This window comes from Chiloscyllium plagiosum, unplaced genomic scaffold, assembly GCF_037043375.1.
Source record: "Chiloscyllium plagiosum isolate Xiang-an unplaced genomic scaffold, Cpla_swu_hap1 HiC_scaffold_19, whole genome shotgun sequence".
Taxonomy (NCBI): domain Eukaryota; kingdom Metazoa; phylum Chordata; class Chondrichthyes; order Orectolobiformes; family Hemiscylliidae; genus Chiloscyllium; species Chiloscyllium plagiosum.
This window is the reverse complement of record NW_028270157.1, coordinates 2,809,143-2,830,393: the sequence shown is the minus strand read 5'-3', so window position 1 is coordinate 2,830,393 and position 21,251 is coordinate 2,809,143. Positions and strand designations below refer to the sequence as shown.

Below are 21,251 nucleotides of genomic sequence, written 5' to 3'. Positions count from 1 at the left end.
TTGATGGTGGATATTCATCCTGGAGTTCAGTTGCCAGTGGTGTGCCACAAGGATCTGTTTTGGGGCCATTGCTGTTTGTCATTTTTATAAATAGTCTGGCTGTGGACATAGAAGGATAGGTTAGTAAATTTGCGGAAGACACTAAGGTAGGCAGAGTTGGTGGATAGTGCTGAGGGATGTTGTGGGTTACAGAGGGACATAGATAAGATGAAGAGCTGGGCTGAGAAGTGGCAAATGGAGTTTAATGTGGAAAAGTGTGAGGTAGTTCACTTCAGAAGAAGTAACAGGAATGCAGAGTACTGGGCTAATGGTAAAATTCTTGGTAGTGTCGACGAACAAAGAGATCTTGGTGTCCAGGTGCATAAATCCATGAAAGTTGCCACCCAGGTTGGTAGGGTTGTTAAGAAGGCATATGGTATGTTAGTGTTTATTGGTAGGGGGATTGAGTTTCGGAGCCACATGGTCGTGTTTCAGCTGTACAAGACACTGGTAAGGCTGCACCTGGAGTATTGCGCTGTAACATTCTATGTTCTATGTTCTTTGTTCTATCAGGTCGCCCCTTGTGTTTATCAATTGGGGAAGGTAGTTTTTGAGTTGAAGATGTATTGGGAGTCTATTTCATGAGCACACAGTTATTTGCAGTGCTATGGTAAAACTTTCCCTCTCATGAAATAAAAATTAATTCACCTCTAAAGTTCATCAATTACAAAATACCAAACCCTTCAAACAGCAAAGTAAAATTGTAATATATCATGACTTATGAAGGGCACAGATAGGGGAGAGAGTCAGAAACTGTTCCCATTACTACAGGAACCGATAACCAGGAGGCAAAGAGCAGCAGGTTATTGGTTCGCCAATTGTCAGCGATATTATCCAGGTCTTTCTGTATTTGGACACTGACTGCTTCAGTGTCTGAGGAGTCATGAATGGTGCTGCGCACTGTGCAATCATAGGTGAGTTCCAATGACTCGAAAACAGATTCTGGACAGCACACTTTTGGAATTTTTACATCAGATCTAAAAATGTGTTTCTTGCTCCAAATGAGTACTTCACTGAACAGTTGACAAGGATGATGTTATAATCCACTAACAAACCAGCCGAATGTTAATCAGATCACTGAAGTGAGTACAATAGCAGCTTCTATTTACAGCCGAGACCATTGTTTCCTTTGAGAAACAAATTCAAAACACAATGGTTATTACTGAACAGCCGTCACACAATACATCGCAACAGCAGCTGCTCAAACATATTTTCTGCCTTGCAAAATTAATATTGGTGCATAATGGGGCAAAGGGTCCTATGGGCGAGGGAGCTGTCTGCTGTAAATCAGCTGAGGACTCAGTGCTACTCAGAGTAGATTGTATCCAGATTATTGTGGGGTTGTTCAGAAGATTAATTGTGAAAAAACATCTGTCATCATGAAATAAGGACAATGACTTGTATGGGAAAACAACTAAGCAAAATACCACATTAATAGCAATTTTATAAATTGGGCCATTTGCTGTGAAGATAAAAAAATGAAAGAGTGTGTTCAGCTAAAAGATGGAGGTATGAATTTATGACGAAGAGAATGGAATTTGGGAAAACAAAGCGAACTTGTCTTTATAAAGTATTGTTCTTGGTTTCTGGATGTCCCAAAGTGTTTGACAGCCAATAAAGTACAATGTGATGTGTATTCCAGGTGTAATGTAGAGAACATAACAGCCAATTTATATACAGCAAGCTCCCACACAAATACAAATGGGACATATGACAGGAGAATCAAAAATGTTTATATCAGGAACAAATATGAGCCCGGAAACACTTGTTGTTCTTCCAATCAGGGCCATGAGATCTTTTACATCCACTTAATGAAGGCGTCTCAATTTAATACCACATCAGAAAGATGGCAGCTCTGACAGTGTGGCACTCCCACAGCACTGACCCTAAGATAGTGCAGCACTCCCTCAGCGCTGACCCTCCAACAGTGCGGCACTCCTTCAGCACTGACCCTCCGACAGTGCAGCACTCCCTCAGCACTGACCATCTGACAGTGCAGTACTCCCTCAGCACTGACCCTCTTACAGTGCAGTACTCCCTCAGTACTGACCCTCCGACGGTGCAGCACTCCCTCAGCACTGACCCTCTGACAGTGCGGCACTCCCTCAGTACTGACCCTCTGACAGTGCAGTACTCCCTCAGTACTGACCCTCTGACAGTGCAGCACTCCCTCAGCACTGACCCTCTGACAGTGCAGCACTCCCTCAGCACTGACTTTCTGACAGTGCAGCACGCCCTCAGTACTGACCCTCTGACAGTGCAGCACTCCCTCAGCACTGACTCTCTGACAGTGCGGCACTCCCTCAGCACTGACCCTCTGACAGTGCAGCACTCCCTCAGTACTGACCCTCTGACAGTGCAGCACGCCCTCAGCAATGACCCTCTGACAGTGCAGCACGCCCTCAGCACTGACTCTCTGACAGTGTGGCACTCCCTCAGCACTGACTCAATGACAGTGCAGCACTCCCTCAGTACTGACCCTCTGACAGTGCAGCACTCCCTCAGCACTGACCCTCTGTCAGTGCGGCACTCCCTCAGCACTGACCCTCTGACAGTGCAGCACTCCCTCAGCACTGACTCTCTGAGAAGGTGGCACTTCCTTAATAGTGCACTGGGAATATAAACTTTGATTATGTTCTCAAGTGTGTGTAATGGGTGATGAATGCACATTGTTCTGTCACCAGAGGTGAAGGAAATTGTGGGAGGGTATAAACTGCATGAGATGTCTGAGGGAAAGAGGAAGTGAAGTGGAGCACAATCTGCACTTCGTGCAGTGAATTTCTCTCCAATTATCTTGAACAGCTGCATTTTGAAAAGGTGGCTGCAAAATTAATCTCCATCAATGGGCCGATCTGTCTCGATCTTACTTGGCTGTGGGGGTGGAAAGGGATTTTTTACCCTGTAATGGTTACCTTCTTCATGGACTGTGAATTTCAATGCGGCTTGCACTCACTGAAGGAAGCCAGCTGCTTAAATTCTCCAGCCGCCCACTCCACCTCTCAGCCAGTAGCAATTATTTAATCTTTTCCACACATTCAGTTTTTTTGCTGATTACCATTGTGAACAAAAAAAAGACAATCTTAATCACTATTTTCCAATACTTTGTGATATGCAGACCAGTCATTTTACCTCCTCCCTGAACTACTGAACTCATAAGCACAGCACAGTTCCATCTCAGCTCTGATCTCTGGGCCACAGAAACACCATTCAACACACTCACACCAGCTACAGGAGATAAACTGGAGACAAGACCATATGTAATGTAACTCCTATCTGATTCTGGTTGATGTGATCTTTCAGCCACCTGGCCGATATGCTCTGTCAAATGGCGTCTTCCTCAGTGAGTTGCTCGTGGAGTTAAATATGATTCCCAGAGCTCAGTAAACTCTCTACCTCCTCCCTCTTTGTTTCATTTCACTGTGTCAGGAACCTCAGGAATCCCACAGCTGCAAAGGTGAAGACACCAGGTTAACAAATTCTGAAGAAGGGTCACTGCACCTGAAACATTAACTCTGCTTCTGTCTCCACAGAATCTGCCAGACCCACTGAGTTTCTCCAATACGTACTGTTTGTAGTTTGTTTAACATTCCAGGGTGATAATGACTCAAGGGGACAAAGCTGTGAGTGGAAGCTCATTAAAAATAATTCCTTCACAGGATGTGGATTTTGCTGCCAAGACCAATGCTTATTGTCCAGTCCCATTTGGCCAGAGAAAACTCAGCCACTGTAGTATGGGTCTGGAGTCACATTTGGTCCAGACCAGGGAAGGATAGCAGATTTCCTTCCCTGAAGGATATGACTGAAGCAGATGGGTTTTTACAATAAGCACTTGGTGGTCACCACAACTGATTTGCTGAATTCACTGCTACACAGGGATTTGAATTCACGAGAACAGAGCATTATCATGGTTTTCTAGCCCAGTGATACTACCACAACACCACCATCTCATCACAATGTTACAGTATTCTGTGCACAGTATCATACAGCCCCTTACAGCAGTGTGACTCTCCGATGTGATTGGCAGGCAAGGTTCATCACACATCTCCAATCAGGATCGGGTCAGCGGTACCTCTGTACAACATGGGACAGCACAGCACAGGAACAGACTCTTCGACCCACGTTGTTGCGCTGAACATGACTCCAAATTAAACTAATCCCTTCTGCCTGCCATTAGTCCATATCTCTCCGTTCCTTGCATATTCATGTACTTATCTAAAAAACCTTTAAATGTCCCAATTGTATCTGCCTGCATCATCATCCCAGGCAGCGCGTTCCAGACTCCTACTGCTCTCTGTGTAAAACACCTGTCCCTCACATCTCCTTTTGAACATTCCCTCTCTCACCTTAAAAGCATGCCTCATAGTTTTAGACATCTCAACTCTGAGAAAAAGATTCTGACCATCAATCTTATCTATGCATAATTTTATCAACTTCTATCAAGTCTCCCCTCAGCCTCCGCTGCTCCAGAGAAAACAATCCGAGTTTTTCTAGCCTCTCCTTCTAGCTCATACCCTCTAATCCAGACAGCATCCTGTAAACCTCTCCAAAGCCTCCACATCCTTCCTGTAATGTGGTGACCAGATTGAACACAATACTCTAAGTGCGGCCTAACCAATATTTCATAAAGCTGCAACATGACATCCTGACTCTTGCATTCAATTCCCCAACCAATAAGGACAAGCATGCCTTAATCCTTTTTCACCACTGTATCTACTCGCGTGACTTGAACCCCAAGATCCCTCTGTACGTCAATGCTGTTCAGGGTCTTGTCATTAACTGTATCATTTTCCTTAACATTCGATCTCTGAAAGTGCAGCATCTCACACTGAACCAGATTAACCTGTATCTGCCATTTCTCTGCCCATATCTGCAACTGATCTATATCCCCCATATCCTTTGACAATCTTTGACACTATCCACAACTCCACCGATCTTTGTATCGTCTGCAAACTTACTAACCCACCCATCTATGTTTCCATCCAAATCATTTAGATATATGACAAACAGCAGAGGTCCCAGTACGGACCCTTGTGGAACACCACGAGTCACGGACCGCCAGCCTGAAAAACACCCTTCCACCACTACCCTCTGCCTTCTATTGGCAAGCCAATTCTGAATCCACGTGGCCAAGTCACCTTGGATCCCATGCACCTTCATCTTCTGGATGACCGACCATGAGGGACCTTGTCAAAAGCCTTACTATAAATGCATGTAAACAGCACCCACTGCTCTACCGTCATTGATCACCTCTGTCAAATCTTTGAAAAGTTCAATCTAGTTAGTAAGACATGACCTGCACAAAGCCATGCTGACTGTTTTAAGTAGGCTTTTCCAGATGTACGTAAATCCTGTCCTGTCTCCAATAGATTCCCAACCACCAATGTGAGACTCGCCTCTGCTGTAGTTTCCATGTTCAACCTAGATTTTATTTGTTCCTGGAAAATCAGGATCACTGGAAAAACTAATGTTGGTCGCCTTCTCCCCAAATCCTCTGACATGATGGTGTGAGGTCCTCCAACTGTCAGCCACATGAGAGTGCGGATGAAGACCTGGAGTCACCTATATGTCAGAGCTGGTAAGGACGACTGTGTCTTTTCAGCTGGTGAATCAATCAGACTTTCAGAACAATTCACAATATTTGCCTCAACATTGATTGAAATTCTCAGCTTGTCTTGTTGGGATTTTATGATTTCATTAGTTGTTAATCAGGGTTCCTGGAGTAACAAATGTAACATCACAATAATGAATCACTAATATCTACCGAGACTGCAAAACAAAACTGGTGTTTTAAGTTCTTCATGAGTAAAGTCTCATTACCACTGGGTCATTTCAAAGCTTGTGATCTTTAAAGACAATTGATTATAAAACAAGTTTCAGCCAGTAACAATTTTATCCAAGTCTTGTTATTGACTGACAGAGTATTTCATTTAATTAACAGACCAGATACCACAAGGTGAGATCCACTGATTTCATTTCCATTCTCTATATCGAGTATATTATTTGGGATATCAATTTCTAATATTTCTAAGCCTTGAAATAATATCTTTTGCTGTTACAAGAGCCAAAGGTTTTATTATGACTCATGGTCTAACCTTCCAGATTAGATTGCAATTTCAATTACATTTCTAATCTGAAAATTGTCACTCAAGTTCCACACCAAAGACTTGAGTCCAAATGCCACATAAACACCTCCAATGTTGTACTAGGGCATGCTACACTCCTTCACATAGAGTCATGGAGATGTACAGCAAGGATACAGACCCTTCGGTCCAACCCGTCCATACCGACCAGATATCGCAACCCAATCTAGTCCCACCTGCCAGCACCCAGCCCATATCCCTCCAAACCCTTCCTATTCATATACCCATCCAAATGCCTCTTAAATGTTGCAATTGTACCAGCTCCCACCACTTCCTCTGGCAGCTCATTCCATACACGTACCACCCTCTGTGAGAAAACGTTGCCCCTTAGGTCTCTTTTATATCTTTCCCATCTCACCCTAAGCCTATGCCGTCTAGTTCTTGACTCCCCCAACCCAGGGAAAATACTTTGTCTATTTATCCTATCCATGCCCCTCATGATTCTATAAACCTCTATAAGGTCACCCCTCAGCCTCTGATGCTCCAGAGAAAACCTAATCAACCTCTCCTATACCTCAAATCCTCCAACCCTGGCAACATCCTTGTAAATCTTTTCTGAACCCTTTCAACTTTCACAACATCTTTCCGATAGAAAGGAGACCAGAATTGCACACAGTATTCCAACAGTGGCCTAACCAATGTCCTGTACAGCATGACCTCCCAACTCCTGTACTCTGTCCTCTGACCAATAAAGGAAAACATACCAAACATCTTCTTCACTATCCCATCTACCTGCGTCTCCACTTTCAAGGAGCTATGAACCTGCACTCCAAGGTCTCTTTGTTCAGCAACACTCCCTAGGATTTTACCATTACGTGTATAATTCCTGCTAAGATTTGTTTTCCCAAAATGAAGCATCTTGCATTTATCTAAATTAAACTCTATCTGCCCATTGGACTATCTGATCAAAATCCTGTTGTAATCTGAGGTAGCCCTCTTCGCTGTCCACTACACCTCCAATTTTGGTGTCATCTGCAAACTTACTAATTGTGCCTCTTATGCTCAGATCCAAATAATTTATGTAAATGACAAAAAGTAGAGGACCCAGCACCGATCCTTGTGGCACTCCAATGGTCACAGGCCTCCAGTCTGAAAAACAACCCTCCACCACTACCCTCTGTCTTCTACCTTTGAGCCAGTTCTGTATCCAAATGGCTAGTTCTCCCTGTATTCCATGAGATCTAACCTTGCGAATCAGTCTCCCATGTCCTTGTCGAACACCTTACTGAAGTCCATATAGATCATGTCTACCACTCTGCCCTCATCAATCCTCTTTGTTACCTCTTCAAAAAACTCAATCAAGTTTGTGAGACATGATTTCCGATGTACAAAGCCACATTGACCAAACCCTAATCAGTCCTTGCCTTTCCAAATACATGTACATCCTGCCCCTCAGGATTCCCTCCAACAACTTGCCCACTATAAACATCAGGCTCACTGGTCTATAGTTCCCTGGCTTGTCCTTACCACCCTTCTTAAACAGTGGCACCACGTTAGCCAATCTCCAGTCTTCTGGCACCTCACCTGTGACTATCGATGATACAAATATCTCAGCAAGAGGCCCAGCAATCACTTCCCTTGCTTCCCACAGACTTCGAGGGAATAGCGGATCAGGTCCTGGGGACTTATTCCCTTCTATGCATTTCAAAACATCTAGCACTTCCTCGTCTGTAATATGGACATTTTTCAAGATGTCACCATCTATTTCCCTACAGTCTATATCTTCTATGTCCTTTTCCACAGTAAATACTGATTCAAAATACTCATTTAGTATCTCCCCCATCTCCTGTGGCTCCACACAAAGGCCGCCTTGCTGATCTTTGAGGGACCCTATTCTCTCCCTAGTTACCCCTTTGTCCTTAATGTATTTGTAAAATCCCTTTGGTTTCTCCTTAACTCTATTTGCCAAAGCTATCTCATGTCCCCTTTTTGCCCTCCTGATTTCCCTCTTAAGTATACTCCTACAGCCTTTATACTCTTCTCAGGATTCACTTGATCTATCCTGTCTATACCTGACATATGCTTCCTTCTTTTTCTTAACCAAACCCTCAATTTCTTTAGTCATCCAGCATTCCCTATACCTACCAGCCTTTCCTTTCACCCTGACAGGAATATACTGTCTCTGGATTCTTATTATCTCATTTCTGAAGGCTTCCCATTTTCCAGACGTCCCTTTACCTGCGAACATCTGCCCCCAATCAGCTTTCGAAAGTTCTTGCCTAATATCATCAAAATTGGCCTTTCTCCAATTTAGAACTTCAACTTTTAGATCTGGTCTATCCTTTTCCATCACTATTTTAAAACTAATAGAATTATGGTTTGGGGCCCCAAAGTGCTACCCCACTGATACCTCAGTCACCTGCCCTGCCTTATTATGGGCAGCACGGTGACACAGTGGTTAGCAATGCTGCCTCACAGCGCCAGAGACCCAGGTTCAATTTGCCGCCTCAGGCGACTGACTGTGTGGAGTTTGCACGTTCTCCCCGTGTCTGCGTGGGTTTCCTCCGGGTGCTCCGGTTTCCTCCCACAGTCCAAAAATGTGCGGGTTAGTTGAATTGGCCATGCTAAATTGCCTGTAGTGTTAGGTGTAGGGGTAAATGTAAGGGAACGGGTCTGGCTGGGTTGCGCTTCGGTGGAACAGTGTTGACTTGTTGGGCCGAAGGGCCTGTTTCCACACTGTAAGTAATCTAATCTAATTTCCCAAGAGTAGGTCAAGTTTTGCATCTTCTCTAGTCGGTACATCCACATACTGAATCAGAAAATCTACTTGTACACACTTAACAAATTCCTCTTCATCTAAATCCTTAAAACTGTGGCAGTCCCAGTCTATGTTTGGAAAGTTAAAATCCCCTACCATAACCACCCTATTATTCTTACATATAACTGAGATCTCCTTACAAATTTGTTACTCAATTTCCCTCTGACTATTAGGGGGTCTATAATACAATCCCGATAAGGTGATCATCCCTTTCTTATTTCTCAGTTCCACCCAAATAACTTCCCTGAATGTATTTCTGGGAATATCTTCCCTCAGTGCAGCTGTAATGCTATCCCTTATCAAAAATGCCACTCCCCCTCCTCTCTTGCCTCCCTTTCTATCCTTCCTGTAGCATTTGTATCCTGGAACATTAAGCTGCCAGTCCTGCCCATTCCTGAGTCATGTTTCTGTAATTGCTATGATATCCCAGTCCCATGTTCCTAACCATGCCCTGAGTTCATCTGCCTTCCCTGTTAGGCCCTTGGCATTGAAATAAATGCAGTTTAAGTTATCAGTCCTACCTTGTTCTCTGCTTTGTCCCTGCCTGCCCTGACTGTTTGACTCGTTTCTGTTCTCAACTGTACTAGTCTCAAATTGATCTCTTTTTTCATTATCTCCCTGGGTCCACCTCCGTCCTTACTAGTTTAATCCTCCTGAGCAGCTCTAGCAAATCTCCCTGCCCGTATATTAGTTCCCTTCCAATTTATGTGCAATCCGTCCTTCTTGTACAGGTCACTTCTACCCCAGAAGAGATTCCAATGATCCAAAAATGTGAACCCTTCTCCCATACACCAGCTCCTCAGCCATGCATTCATCTGCTCTATCCTCCTATTCCTGCTCTCACTATCCAGATATTACTACCCTCGAGGACTTCTTTTTAAATTTCTACCTAACTCTCTGTAATCTCCCTTCAGAATCTCAACCTTTTCCCTTCCTATGTCGTTGGTTCCAATGTGGACAATGACCTCTGCTGGCCCCCTCTCCCCGTGAGAACATTCTGCACCCTCTGAGACATCCTTGATCCTGGCACCAGAGAAGCAACACACCATTCTGATTTTTTGCTGCAGGCCACAGAAACGTCTGTCTGTGCCTCAGACTAGAGAGTTCCTCAACACAATTTATCTCTTGGTACCCAACATACCCCTCATTGTATTAGAGTCTGTCTCAATACCAGAAAGTTGGCTGTTCGTGTTACATTCCCCTGATAATCCATCACCCCCCCCCCCCCCCAACAATTTCCAAAACAGCATACTTGTTTGAAATGGGGATAGCCACAGATGTCTCCTGTACTACCTGCCTACCTCTTAGCTTTACTGCTGTTAACCCATCTATTTGACCGTATCTGCGACTTTCCCCCCTTCCTATAAATGCCATCCATCACATCTCCTTGCTCTTGTAAATTCCTCATTGCCTCTAAATGTCTCTTCAACTAATCCATTCGATCTGATAGGATTCCCAACTAACGGCATTTATTGCAGGTATAATCCTCAGTAACCTGTAAACTCTCCCTAAACTCCCACATCCGACAAGAAGTGCATATTGCTCTACTAAAGCCCATTTTTGCTTCTTTCAATCTACAGACCCAGAAAATAGCACTGTCTCATTCCTCTACAAAACACTGCTCTAGGTTAAATTAATACTTATGGCTTATATTTTAAGTTTAATCAAGAGACATATATCAAAAAACATATAATCAAGAAAGAATCCACTCTACTCATAACTGCAGACTTACTGTAAGGCCACACCTTAAACTATTCACTTATCTGTCTCTGTGCTGTGACCTCTCCCAAACAGGTTCCTCCAAAATTAATTGTGAATTTTATTGTTTGTTAATTTTCCCAGATGCACTCCAATGTCCAGCGATACATGAATTCAAACAGCAAAGGCAGTAACTGTGCACATTCACTGCTGTGTCAGTTAGCAGTGTGGCTTTCTTTCTCTCTTTCTCTCTCTCTCCTGCACATTCCATCTGGTGCCTTTGTCTGTTCCTCTCCCTTTTAAAATTGCTGTTGTTTTGACTTTTGTTTTCTCCAATGTTCCAAAACAATGCAACAGCATATAAAACAGAAATTGCTGCTCCGGGAATTTGAGGAAATCACCTCCAGCACCTAAAATACCTCAAAAAAGGAGCTGTCTGTTATCGCCAGAAGTTTTTCCCATCCTCCGTCTTGGACTCTCCAGCCAATGGCCCTCCCAGCAACATCTAAAAGATCGTTTGGCCTTATTTTGAAGATGAGTAGTTACCCACCGTGTCTGAATTGACGTCACCAAAATAGAGACATCTGCACAATATCACGTCACTTTTGTGGGATCTTGCTGTGTACAATTCAGCTGCTGTGTCACTGCCATGATAAAAATGAATACATTTCATTGTCAGTCCAACACTGGGTTGTCCAGAGATGGTGAAAGATTTAAGAAAAACCAATCGAGTGTGAATTTTCTAGGGCTAAAGGAATCTAAGGATATATGGAGAAAGTGCAAACAGGAGACTGAGTTGGATGTCAGCCCTGAACATATTAAATGGCAGGGCAGTCGCAAAGAGCGGAAAGGCCTACACTTGCTCTTACTTCCAGTATCTGAGCAACATAGATCATTAGAATATGAGGAAGAAATCCCTATTCATTCAAAATCACTACAATTTTCAGGTGGAGTCACATTGCTCTATTGTTAGTTTTATGGAAATGCTAAGTCTGATGTAACTGTCCCTAGCCAGTTTGGTGGTGCTCACATTGATGCTGCACTTGTGCATTAATTTTCCATTAAACTTACTGTGGGAAACTGAGGAAAGTGCCCTGTTAGCAACGTGGTGGTTGTGAGTGACAGTCAAACCAACCTTACTAACCCAGGACATGAACATTTAAAATGGGAGGTCTTAACCTTCAGGGAGGGGACATCAGTTGAAGATTTTGACTTTTAAATTTTTTTTTCATTTGCCTGTTCTCTTTTCTCTTTATTTAACCAAACTTTCTTTCTTCTCACTCTTGATTTGTGGATCTGATTTCCTATCTCTGCTTTTGTCTCAATTCTTAAATCTCATTGGTTAAGGAGATGGATTTGCTCAGCAGATCCTGCACCATGAACTCTCTAACTTTACTTTCCTGCAAAGTACACAACTGAAAACATTTGGGCTGAAGGGTGAGGGGAGTAAAACAGTAAAAGTTGGAGAACACAGTAAAAAGCCTTAACCTTTGCAAGAAATGAGCCAATACTAATTGATCATATCAATCACAATCTATCTGTCCGAACTGACTTTCTCTTGAGATTGCAGTGAAAAGAAATGTAACAATGTAAATTATTAAGAGAATGAAATGATTAATTTGTACATGTTGTACAAGTCTGCACAATGTTTGGTCTGTCAGTATCATTCTCCAACATTGCTCATCACTGTCCCTTCATAGAATGGAGTTTACTTGGTTGCCAGATAATGCTAGGTAATGTACATGAACTCCATAATTAGAATATGAATTTAAATATGATGAATATAATGGAGTATTTCAAACTCAATGTAATGTGTTATAAATGAGATGTATTGATATGTAAAAGGGCCTGGGAGGATTAGATTGCTTAGGTTAAAGGCAAGTGTTTAATATATCTGCACAGGTTTATTAATGGTCCCTATTCATGGTCTTAGATACTGTAATTAAAGAGCTTGTTACTATTCCATTCACATTATCACCTCAACTAACTGCAATTTGCATTATAAATCAGACTAACCTGGCTACAAAGAAAGCATGCATGCAAATTAGGGTTAGTTTATGAAATTAAATGTGGGTATGCAATACTGGAAAACTATGAGAAATAAGTAAAAGCATCATTAATTAACTTAAAGAAAAATGAGAAAGGAGGAATCAACAATTGGTGTTATCAAATACAGAGATAAAAGGAGAAATTATAAGGAAGGGAAGTATATCAAACAAAGTGTCAACTGTGGATTTGTTCCAATAAAAGGCTTGTGAGATTTGGGTCAATTTGAGGTTGCTGGGTATCTGTAAAGTAATGAGCTATGGAGGGTTCAATAAATATAAATGTAAGGGCAGGAAGAGGCCATTCAGCCCCTCTGGCCAGATCTGTCATTCAGTTATGGCATGGATGGTATGTATTAGAGCCACATTTATTTTTCCTCTGTTTTTATTCTTTCATAGGATGTGCCAGCATTTGGTGAATGCCCCTAATTGCCTTGAAACAGGGTGTCTAGCCCATTTCAGGAGCAATCAAGAGTTAAATTCCTAAAGCCAAATTTCTGTCCACTCACTTACCCTGCCTAAATTCCTCTGCACACTCTGTGTGTGCCATGCACACCACTTACCATTTCACCTGGTTTTGTGTCAGGCACAGACTTGGCGATAGTACATTTGCTTTCGACATCCTTTAGGCCATTATTGTGTGTGTATATACACACACACACACACACAATTGTGGCTTTATCACTGATTCTTGTGGCACTCCACTAGTTACAGTTGACAGCCTGAAAATGCCCTCCTTATCCCAACCCTCTGTCTCCTATTAGTTCACCAGTCCTCCACTATGGGCTCTTATCATATTATGTAGACTAATGTTTTAGACCTGACCATTTTCTGGATCTGATTTCTGAAAATTCAAATATATTATATCCACTGGTTCCCCTTCATCTATCCTGCTTGTTATCTCCTCAAAGAATTTGAGTAGGTTTGTCAGGAATGATCTATCCTACTGGAAACAATGCTGAATCTGCTTGTCTGGAAAGAGTACCCAGGTAACTTTCCCCTTCCCTGACATGGAGCAGCATTCTACAACTCAGAATCCAGCTCCACATCTCAGATCTGAACTTTCTCGAGCTCCACACGCAGCTGTCTGGCCCACTTGATGGGAGCTTGTGACTGTGAGTTGGATAGGAGTGTCACCCTCAGACTGAGGACTAGGAAGGGGAGCACGCACACTGAATGGAAACAGTCAGAGCTGTTATAACGAGTCTGAAGATTGTGAAATATAATTGGGGCGGCACAGTGGTTCGGGGGTGGTACGGTGGCTCAGTGGTTAGCACTGCTGCCTCACCGCACCAGGGTCCCAGGTTTGATTCCAGCCTCGGGTGACTGTCTGTGTGGAGTTTGCACATTCTCCCCATGTCTGCATGGGATTCCTCCGGGTGCTCCAGTTTCCTCCCACACTCCAAAGATGTGCAGGTTAGGTGAATTGGCCATGCTAAATTGTGCATAGTGTTAGGTGCATTAGTCAGAGGGAAATGGGTCTGGGTGGGTTGCTCTTCAGAGGGTCGGTGTGGACTGGTTGGGCCGAAGGGCCTGTTTCCACACAGTAGGGAATCTAATCTAATTACAGAATACTCAAGATCCCTGATGAAGCACCAATAAGGGAAATTACCAGTATTCTTGGAGAATTTTACTTTTGTAATCATTGTTGTAATTCTTTAAATCCTGTTCTGGAAATTTATTCAAAAGTAATGTCCACTCCCAAGCTAACATAGCCAGCATGGATACATTGTAATCACTGAAAAGCAATTCTGCAGTGCAGCATATGTCATAGAGTCATAGTCATAGTCACAGCATAGAAACAGACCCTTCGGTCCAACTCGTCCATGCTGACCATATATTCTAAATTAATCTAGTCCCATTTGCCAGTACCTGGCCCATATCCCTCTAAACCCTTCCTATTCATATACCCATCCAAAAGCTTTTTAAATGTTGCAATTATACCAGCCTCCAGCACTTCCTCTGGCAGCTCATTCCACATACGCACCACCCTCAGCATTAACAAATTGTCTCTTAAGTCCCTTTTAAATCTTTCCCCTCTCACCCTAAACCTATGCCCTCTGGTTTTGAACATTCTCATTCTGGGGAAAAGACCTTGGCTTACACCCTACCCATGCTCCTCATGATTTTATAAATCTCTATGAAGTCACCCCTCAGCCTCTGATGCTCCAGGGAAAACAGCCCCAGCCTGTTCAGTGTCTCCCTGTAGCTCAAATCCTCCAACCCTGGAAACACCCTTTTTTTTTAGATTAGATTAGATTAGATTACTTACAGTGTGGAAACAGGCCCTTCGGCCCAACAAGTCCACACCGACCCGCCGAAGCGCAACCCACCCATACCCCTACATTTACCCCTTTAACCTAACACTATGGGCAATATAGCATGGCCAATTCACCTGACCCGCACATCTTTGTGACTGTGGGAGGAAACCGGAGCACCCGGAGGAAACCCACGCAGACACGGGGAGAATGTGCAAACTCCACACAGTCAGTCGCCTGAGTCGGGAATTGAACCTGGGTCTCTGGCGCTGTGAGGCAGCAGTGCTAACCACTGTGCCACCGTGCCACCCACAACCTTTCAAGATTCACAACATCTTTCCTATAGCAAGGAGACCAGAATTGCACACAATATTCCAACAGTGGCCTAACCAATGTCCTGCACAACCACAACATGACCTCCCAACTCCTGTACTCAATGCACTGACTAATAAAGGAAAGCATACCAAATGTCTTCTTGCCCATCCTGACTATCTGTGACTCCACTTTCAAAGAGCTATGAACCTGCAGCAATTACATCCCTGACACCCGGACCCCAATAAACTGCTTAATTCAGAACTTCCTCATACAGGAGACTACCAGGAGGTCAATGGAAATATGACAGCATCTGAAAGTCCCACATTGGCCTCCAGAACCACCTCTGAACTCCTGATCTCGAGAAACCTCTGACCGAGAAGAAAACTATTGTAGTGTAGGAAATACAACAGGTATGGTGGGTTCCTCAATACAATGTGGTGGAAACTCACTTTAACTGGAAGATTCGAGGAGCTGAATGTTATTTTAAATGGAGAATGACTGCAGAAAGAAACAGCACAGAGGAATCTTTACCTATGTTTCACAAAAAGTCAGCATCTAAGTCCATCAGGTAATAGGGAAGGTGAAGGGAATGTTTGCCTTTGTTTCAATGGGAATGGAGTATAACAGTCAGAAAGGTTTTTTCAAACTATACAAGGAACAGGTCAGACCACAGCTGGAATATTGTGAACAGTTTTGGGCCCCTTGCCTAAGGAAAGATATACTGACATTGGAGACAGGCCAGAGAAGGTTCACTTGGCTGGTCCCGACTTTGGAGGGAATGCCTTATGAAGAGGGGTTGATAAGGTTGGACCTGTACTCAATGCAATTCAACCTTAATGAAACAGACAAGATTCTGAGGGGACTTGACAGGCTGGATGTGGAAAGGTTGTTTCCCCTTGAGGGACTGCTGCCTGGCCTGCTGTGCTTTTCCAGCACTGCACTCTCGACTCCTCTTGAGAGACAGTCTAGGAACAGAGGGCAGCATCTCAGAGTAAGGGGTCACCCATTTCAGACAGATATGAGAAGGAATTTCTTCTCTCAGAGGAGAGTGAATCTGTGGAGTTCTTTACCACAGGGGGCTGTGAAGGCTGGGACATTGCATATTTTCAAGCATGCGATTTTTAATCAGTAAGGGAATCAAGGCTTATGAGGAAAAAGCAGGGGTGTGGAGTTAAGGTTATCAGTTGAAGGTGATTGATTTTGGCAGCAACAGAGAAATAAGGAACACAGTCAGTAATGCAAACCATCCAGGGGTATGAGTGCTGAGATACGACTGTAAAATAGCCAATAATGATTGGTCAGGAGGAGTGGTTTACCAGAATTGTGGCCATTCCATGTAACAGGACAAGCCAAAAGAGGGATAGCTCTTGTCATGATTAATTTCCCAGTCTCATTACTGAACTAATGGATAACAGATAGTTATTGTTCAAATCGGAGACCACACAGGAGACCAGCTATGAATGTGAGAGGTGATGGAAGTAGGGAGACACAATGAAATGGATCAAAAACTAGCTACAAGCTTTGAGAAAGTGGGTATTATTCAAGCTGATGATGAATAACCAGTGGAGTAGCACAGAGATCAATACTTGGGCCTCATCAGTCTGAGTTCTGATTTGAAAGCTTAATGAGGGTGTTGGAAGTGGAATTGTCAAATTTGGTATTGATTCAAGTCAGGTCAACTTGAATAGATGGTGGAAATTTTATCGGAAGTGAAATGGTGCAAATTACTCAGATGAGTAAACTTGCTAAGAGCAGGGCAATGTCATTAAAAAAAGGACCTGCATTTATATAACAACTTTTAAATCCCTCGGACATCCTCTGGATCTGTAATTATGGTTGTGTAAGTAAACCTGGCTGGTAACCTTGAGCACAGCACAGTCTTGGAGATAGCAGTAAGAGCAATATTTAGTTCATCTGGTTTAGTCACAGGGTAGTTGAGGGAGGATTGACTAGAACATTCAAAAGAATTTTTTTTGATTAGATTACTTACAGTGTGGAAACAGGCCCTTCGGCCCAACAAGTCCACACCGACCCGCCGAAACGCAACCCACCCAGACCAATTCCCCTACATTTACGCCTTCACCTAACATTACGGGGAATTTAGTATGGCCAATTCACCTGACCTGCACATTTTTGGACTGTGGGAGGAAACCAGAGCACCCAGAGGAAACCCACGCAGACACGGGGAGAATGTGCAAACTCCACACAGACAGTCGCCCGAGGTGGGAATTGAACCCGGGTCTCTGGCGCTCTGAGGCAGCAGTGTTAACCACTATGCCCCCGTGCCACCCACCTTCAATTACAATACTGGAATACTCTGACATGAGAAACCATCTAGCATCTTGAACCTCCGCGATCTCCACCACCGACGCTCAGTAGCAGCAGTGTGTACCATCTCCAAGATGTACTGAAGAAATTCACCAAAGATCCTCAGACAGCACCTTCCAAACCTACAGCCATTCCATGTAGAAGGACAAGGGCAGCAGATACATGGGAACACCACCCCCTACAAGTTCCCTCCGAGCCCCTCACCATCCTGACTTGGAAATATATCTCCGTTCCTTCAGTGTCATTGGGCCAAATTCCTGGGATTCCCTCCCTAAGGGTGTTGTGGGTCTACATGGACTGCAGCAGTTCAAAAAGGTAGCTCACCCTCACCTTCTCAAGGGGCAACTAACGGTGGGCAATAAATACTGATCCAATCACATCCCATGAAGGAATAAAGAAGAAATATTTACCTGTCTTGTGCAATGAACAAATTGTGTTCAAATGAAGCAGCTCCTGGACTTTCTACCGTATATTGATCTATTTTTGAAAGGTGGTTGCAAAATGAGGTGTCATGGTTAGCAGCAAAAACTTTTACCTTTGTTTTCTCCGTGTATATCATCATCAGTGAGCCAATGTAAATCTCTCAGGCATTTATTCAATGTCATTTCACTTCTGTGGGACTTGGGTGTCACTGACTGGACCAGCATTTATTATCCATCCCTAATTGCTCAGGGGCAGTATGGAGTCACCACATCACTGTGGGTCTGGAGTCACTGGTGTTACCCAGACTGGGTAAGGAAGGCAGATTTCCTTTCCTACAAGGGGCAGATGGGATTTACAAAAATCAGTAATAATCAACCAGCTTTTCATTTAAGTTTTATTCACTGAATTCAAATTCCACCAGCTGCTGAGGTATGATTTGAACACGGGTCTCCCCAAGACATAGCCTTTGAATTTCTGCTCCAGTGACTTTATCATGACATTGCCATCTCCTACAATAGAAAGTACACAATGTGGACCGCATTCCTGAATGCGTCCTTGTCAAATTAAGACTTTTCACCACAGGCCGGAGAGATTGAACATTATTTGATCGAGTTTCAGGTCATTTGGTCAGATTGGTGTAAAAACTTCTCAGCCAAGTATTTGATAATAATGTTATCCTGGCCAACCTTCACACCCGACCACCTCCCAGCACACCACTCCACCTCAACCCAGCCAATACCATCAAACATCACTAGGTGATCACTTATTTAATGTGGTGTTTGTGGGGACCTCACAGCTTAGGTTGGTGGATTGATCTGCAGCAGTTATACCAGGAACTCCGTTTGAAGAGCGAAATAGTAACAGTGAAAGACTTTGAGACATCCTGAGGAATTGAAAGACATTGTCTAAAAGCTTACCTTCAGAAGTCAACTTGTTGTTGTTCAAGTGTCATTTGTGGGCTCAGTGAGCAGGTTGGCATTCAACTCCGTGCAAGGGGTAAGAGGACAAAATTGGCACTGTTACCCTTGCAATGTTGGCACTGAGAGAGTGCTGGACTGTCAGAGACCGAGTGTTTTGGATGAGACGTTAAACTGGAATGGTGTCTACAGCTTTAGAGATATCTGTTGTTTACAGAAGGTTACTGAGTGTGAATTGCCTGCTGTGTTTCTTATATTACAACAGTAACTTACTTCGGAAGATGCTCTCGAATTCAAAATTTTTTTTTGCTGAATCTTACTGAAAAAGCTGACAATTTCGATCACCTTTGCCAGCCGGGTATTTAACTGAATAAAGCGATGACTCATTAGTTCTGTGATTGAGCACAGAACACACAGTCAAGAACGACACAGCTATAATTTATTGTACAATAGAATAAGAGACAGACAGCAACACATGCAGTTCCAGCTGCTTTAACATTACATAAATACCAGTTGGGATAAAGATGTGACTGCCAGTGAACAAAGACTAGGTGATGAATCATTAACATTTTAGAAAAGCCCCTGTGAAGCTCCAACTGGTGGCCACTATTGTGTTGTGGATCACCTTCATCTTCACATCCGTTAAAGAAACTTCAATGAAGCAACAAGAATGGTGGGGATAAGTCTATATTCAAATGGAAAATTCACTCCTGCAGAAAGTTATTTTTTTTCAATCCAATTGCTTTGACCTGAGGTTGGATTCTGAAGTCTGCTTTCTGACAAACAGTCTCAATTAAGCAGATAAGGAACAGCTTGCATTTATGTAGCACCTTTCACAATCTCAGGATGTCCCAAAGTGCTTCACAGCCAAGAAAATGTTTTGTTGAAGTGTAAGTGCAATTTACAAAGTTTTAATATGCTGCAACTGATTTGCTTATAGCAAAACTCCCACACACTCAACAATGTGGTAATGACTAAATAACCTGCTCGAGTGATTCTGGTTGAAAGATAAATATTGGCTCAGAATCCATCGAGAACACTGACCCTGCTCTTTGTCATCTACCTGAGTGTGCCAACAGGGTGACAGTAGAAAATCTCAACCAAGAGCTGACACTGTCAACTCTGCAGCAATCTGCTTGCACGGGAGAGTGAGCCTGAATTATGTATTTAAACCTTTAGCCTATAAATTAAACCAACAACCTTTAGCTGTGTTCTGAGGAAGGCTCCCTGGACCTGAAACATTAATTCTAATTTTTCTCCACAGATGCTGCTAGACCTGTTGGGTTTTCCAGCAATTTCTGTTTTTGTATTTTCTATTCAATGGCAAAGGAGTTGTAGGGTCTTAGTAGTCTGGCTGTCATTTCAGAAACTCCTTTGATGTATTGTAAGGTGGTTAGGGTTTCTGGCTGTTTGGTCTAGATACCATCTATCAACCCCTCAGATAATGAACAGGAAATGACATCACCACAAACCCCAGGAACCCCATTCAGGACAAACATATAAATAGAAAGCAGGAGACAACAGCTTCGCTTCACTTGGAGGTCGCCACTGATGATGTTACCTAGCCAGGTAATGAAACGTCTGGATATCAAAAATACAGCTCAGCGAGCAAACCTACACTCTAAACCTCAACCTGAGCTACAAACCTTTACAAACCTTGCAGCAAGGGAGTTGTCCACAAAGTCTAGATTAGGGTGGTGCTGGAAAAGCACAGCAGATCAGGCAGATCCATTCCTGATGAAGGGCTTTTGCCCGAAACATCGATTTTCCTGCTCCTCAGATGCTGCCTGACCTGCTGTGCTTTTCCAACACCACTCTAATCTAAACTCTGGTTTCCAGTATCTGCAGTCTTCACGTTTGCCTAGTTGTCCACAGAGTCGTTTATGATTCCTAATATTTCTCTAAAGTGATCTGGTATCTATCAAAGCACATATTTATGTTCCAAAAAACTGACTTGATTTGTACCCAAGGAAATTATATTTTAAATGTGGAATGAGGGCACCTCAGTTTTTTTTCTGTCGTTTGAATGACAATTAACAAAATAGCGTTGGGATGTACAGAGAGAACAGCCAATGTTTCCACTTGCTGTTATCAGTATCAATATGTGTTATAAAGAAAGTTATAAAGACAGACTGGGACTTTTTTCACTGGAGTGTAGGAGGTTGAGAGGGGACCTTATAGAAGTTTATAAAATCATGAGGGATATAGATAGAGTTAATGGTAGTTGCCTTTTCCTAGAGTGGGGATTTCAAGATGAAGGGGCACATTTTTAGGGTGAGAGAGAGAGATTTAAAAATGATACGAGGGACAAATTCTTACACAAGGGTGGT

At 43.1% G+C, this 21,251-nt stretch overlaps 1 protein-coding gene across 4 annotated transcripts in view; it reads right to left on the bottom strand.

Annotated features, from left to right (window-relative positions):
• The window catches only part of LOC122559449 (synaptotagmin-A), a 638,345-nt gene that overhangs the window by 475,224 nt on the left and 141,870 nt on the right, over positions 1–21,251 (bottom strand). Inside the window, exon 1 of one of the 4 annotated variants that reach the window (XM_087996973.1) lies at positions 18,117–18,138. The exons of the other annotated variants lie outside the window; for them this stretch is intronic. The gene's annotated coding sequence lies outside the window, so the exon portion shown is untranslated. Of the gene's footprint in view, positions 1–18,116; positions 18,139–21,251 lie in introns of those variants that run through there. 4 annotated transcript variants of the gene reach the window in all.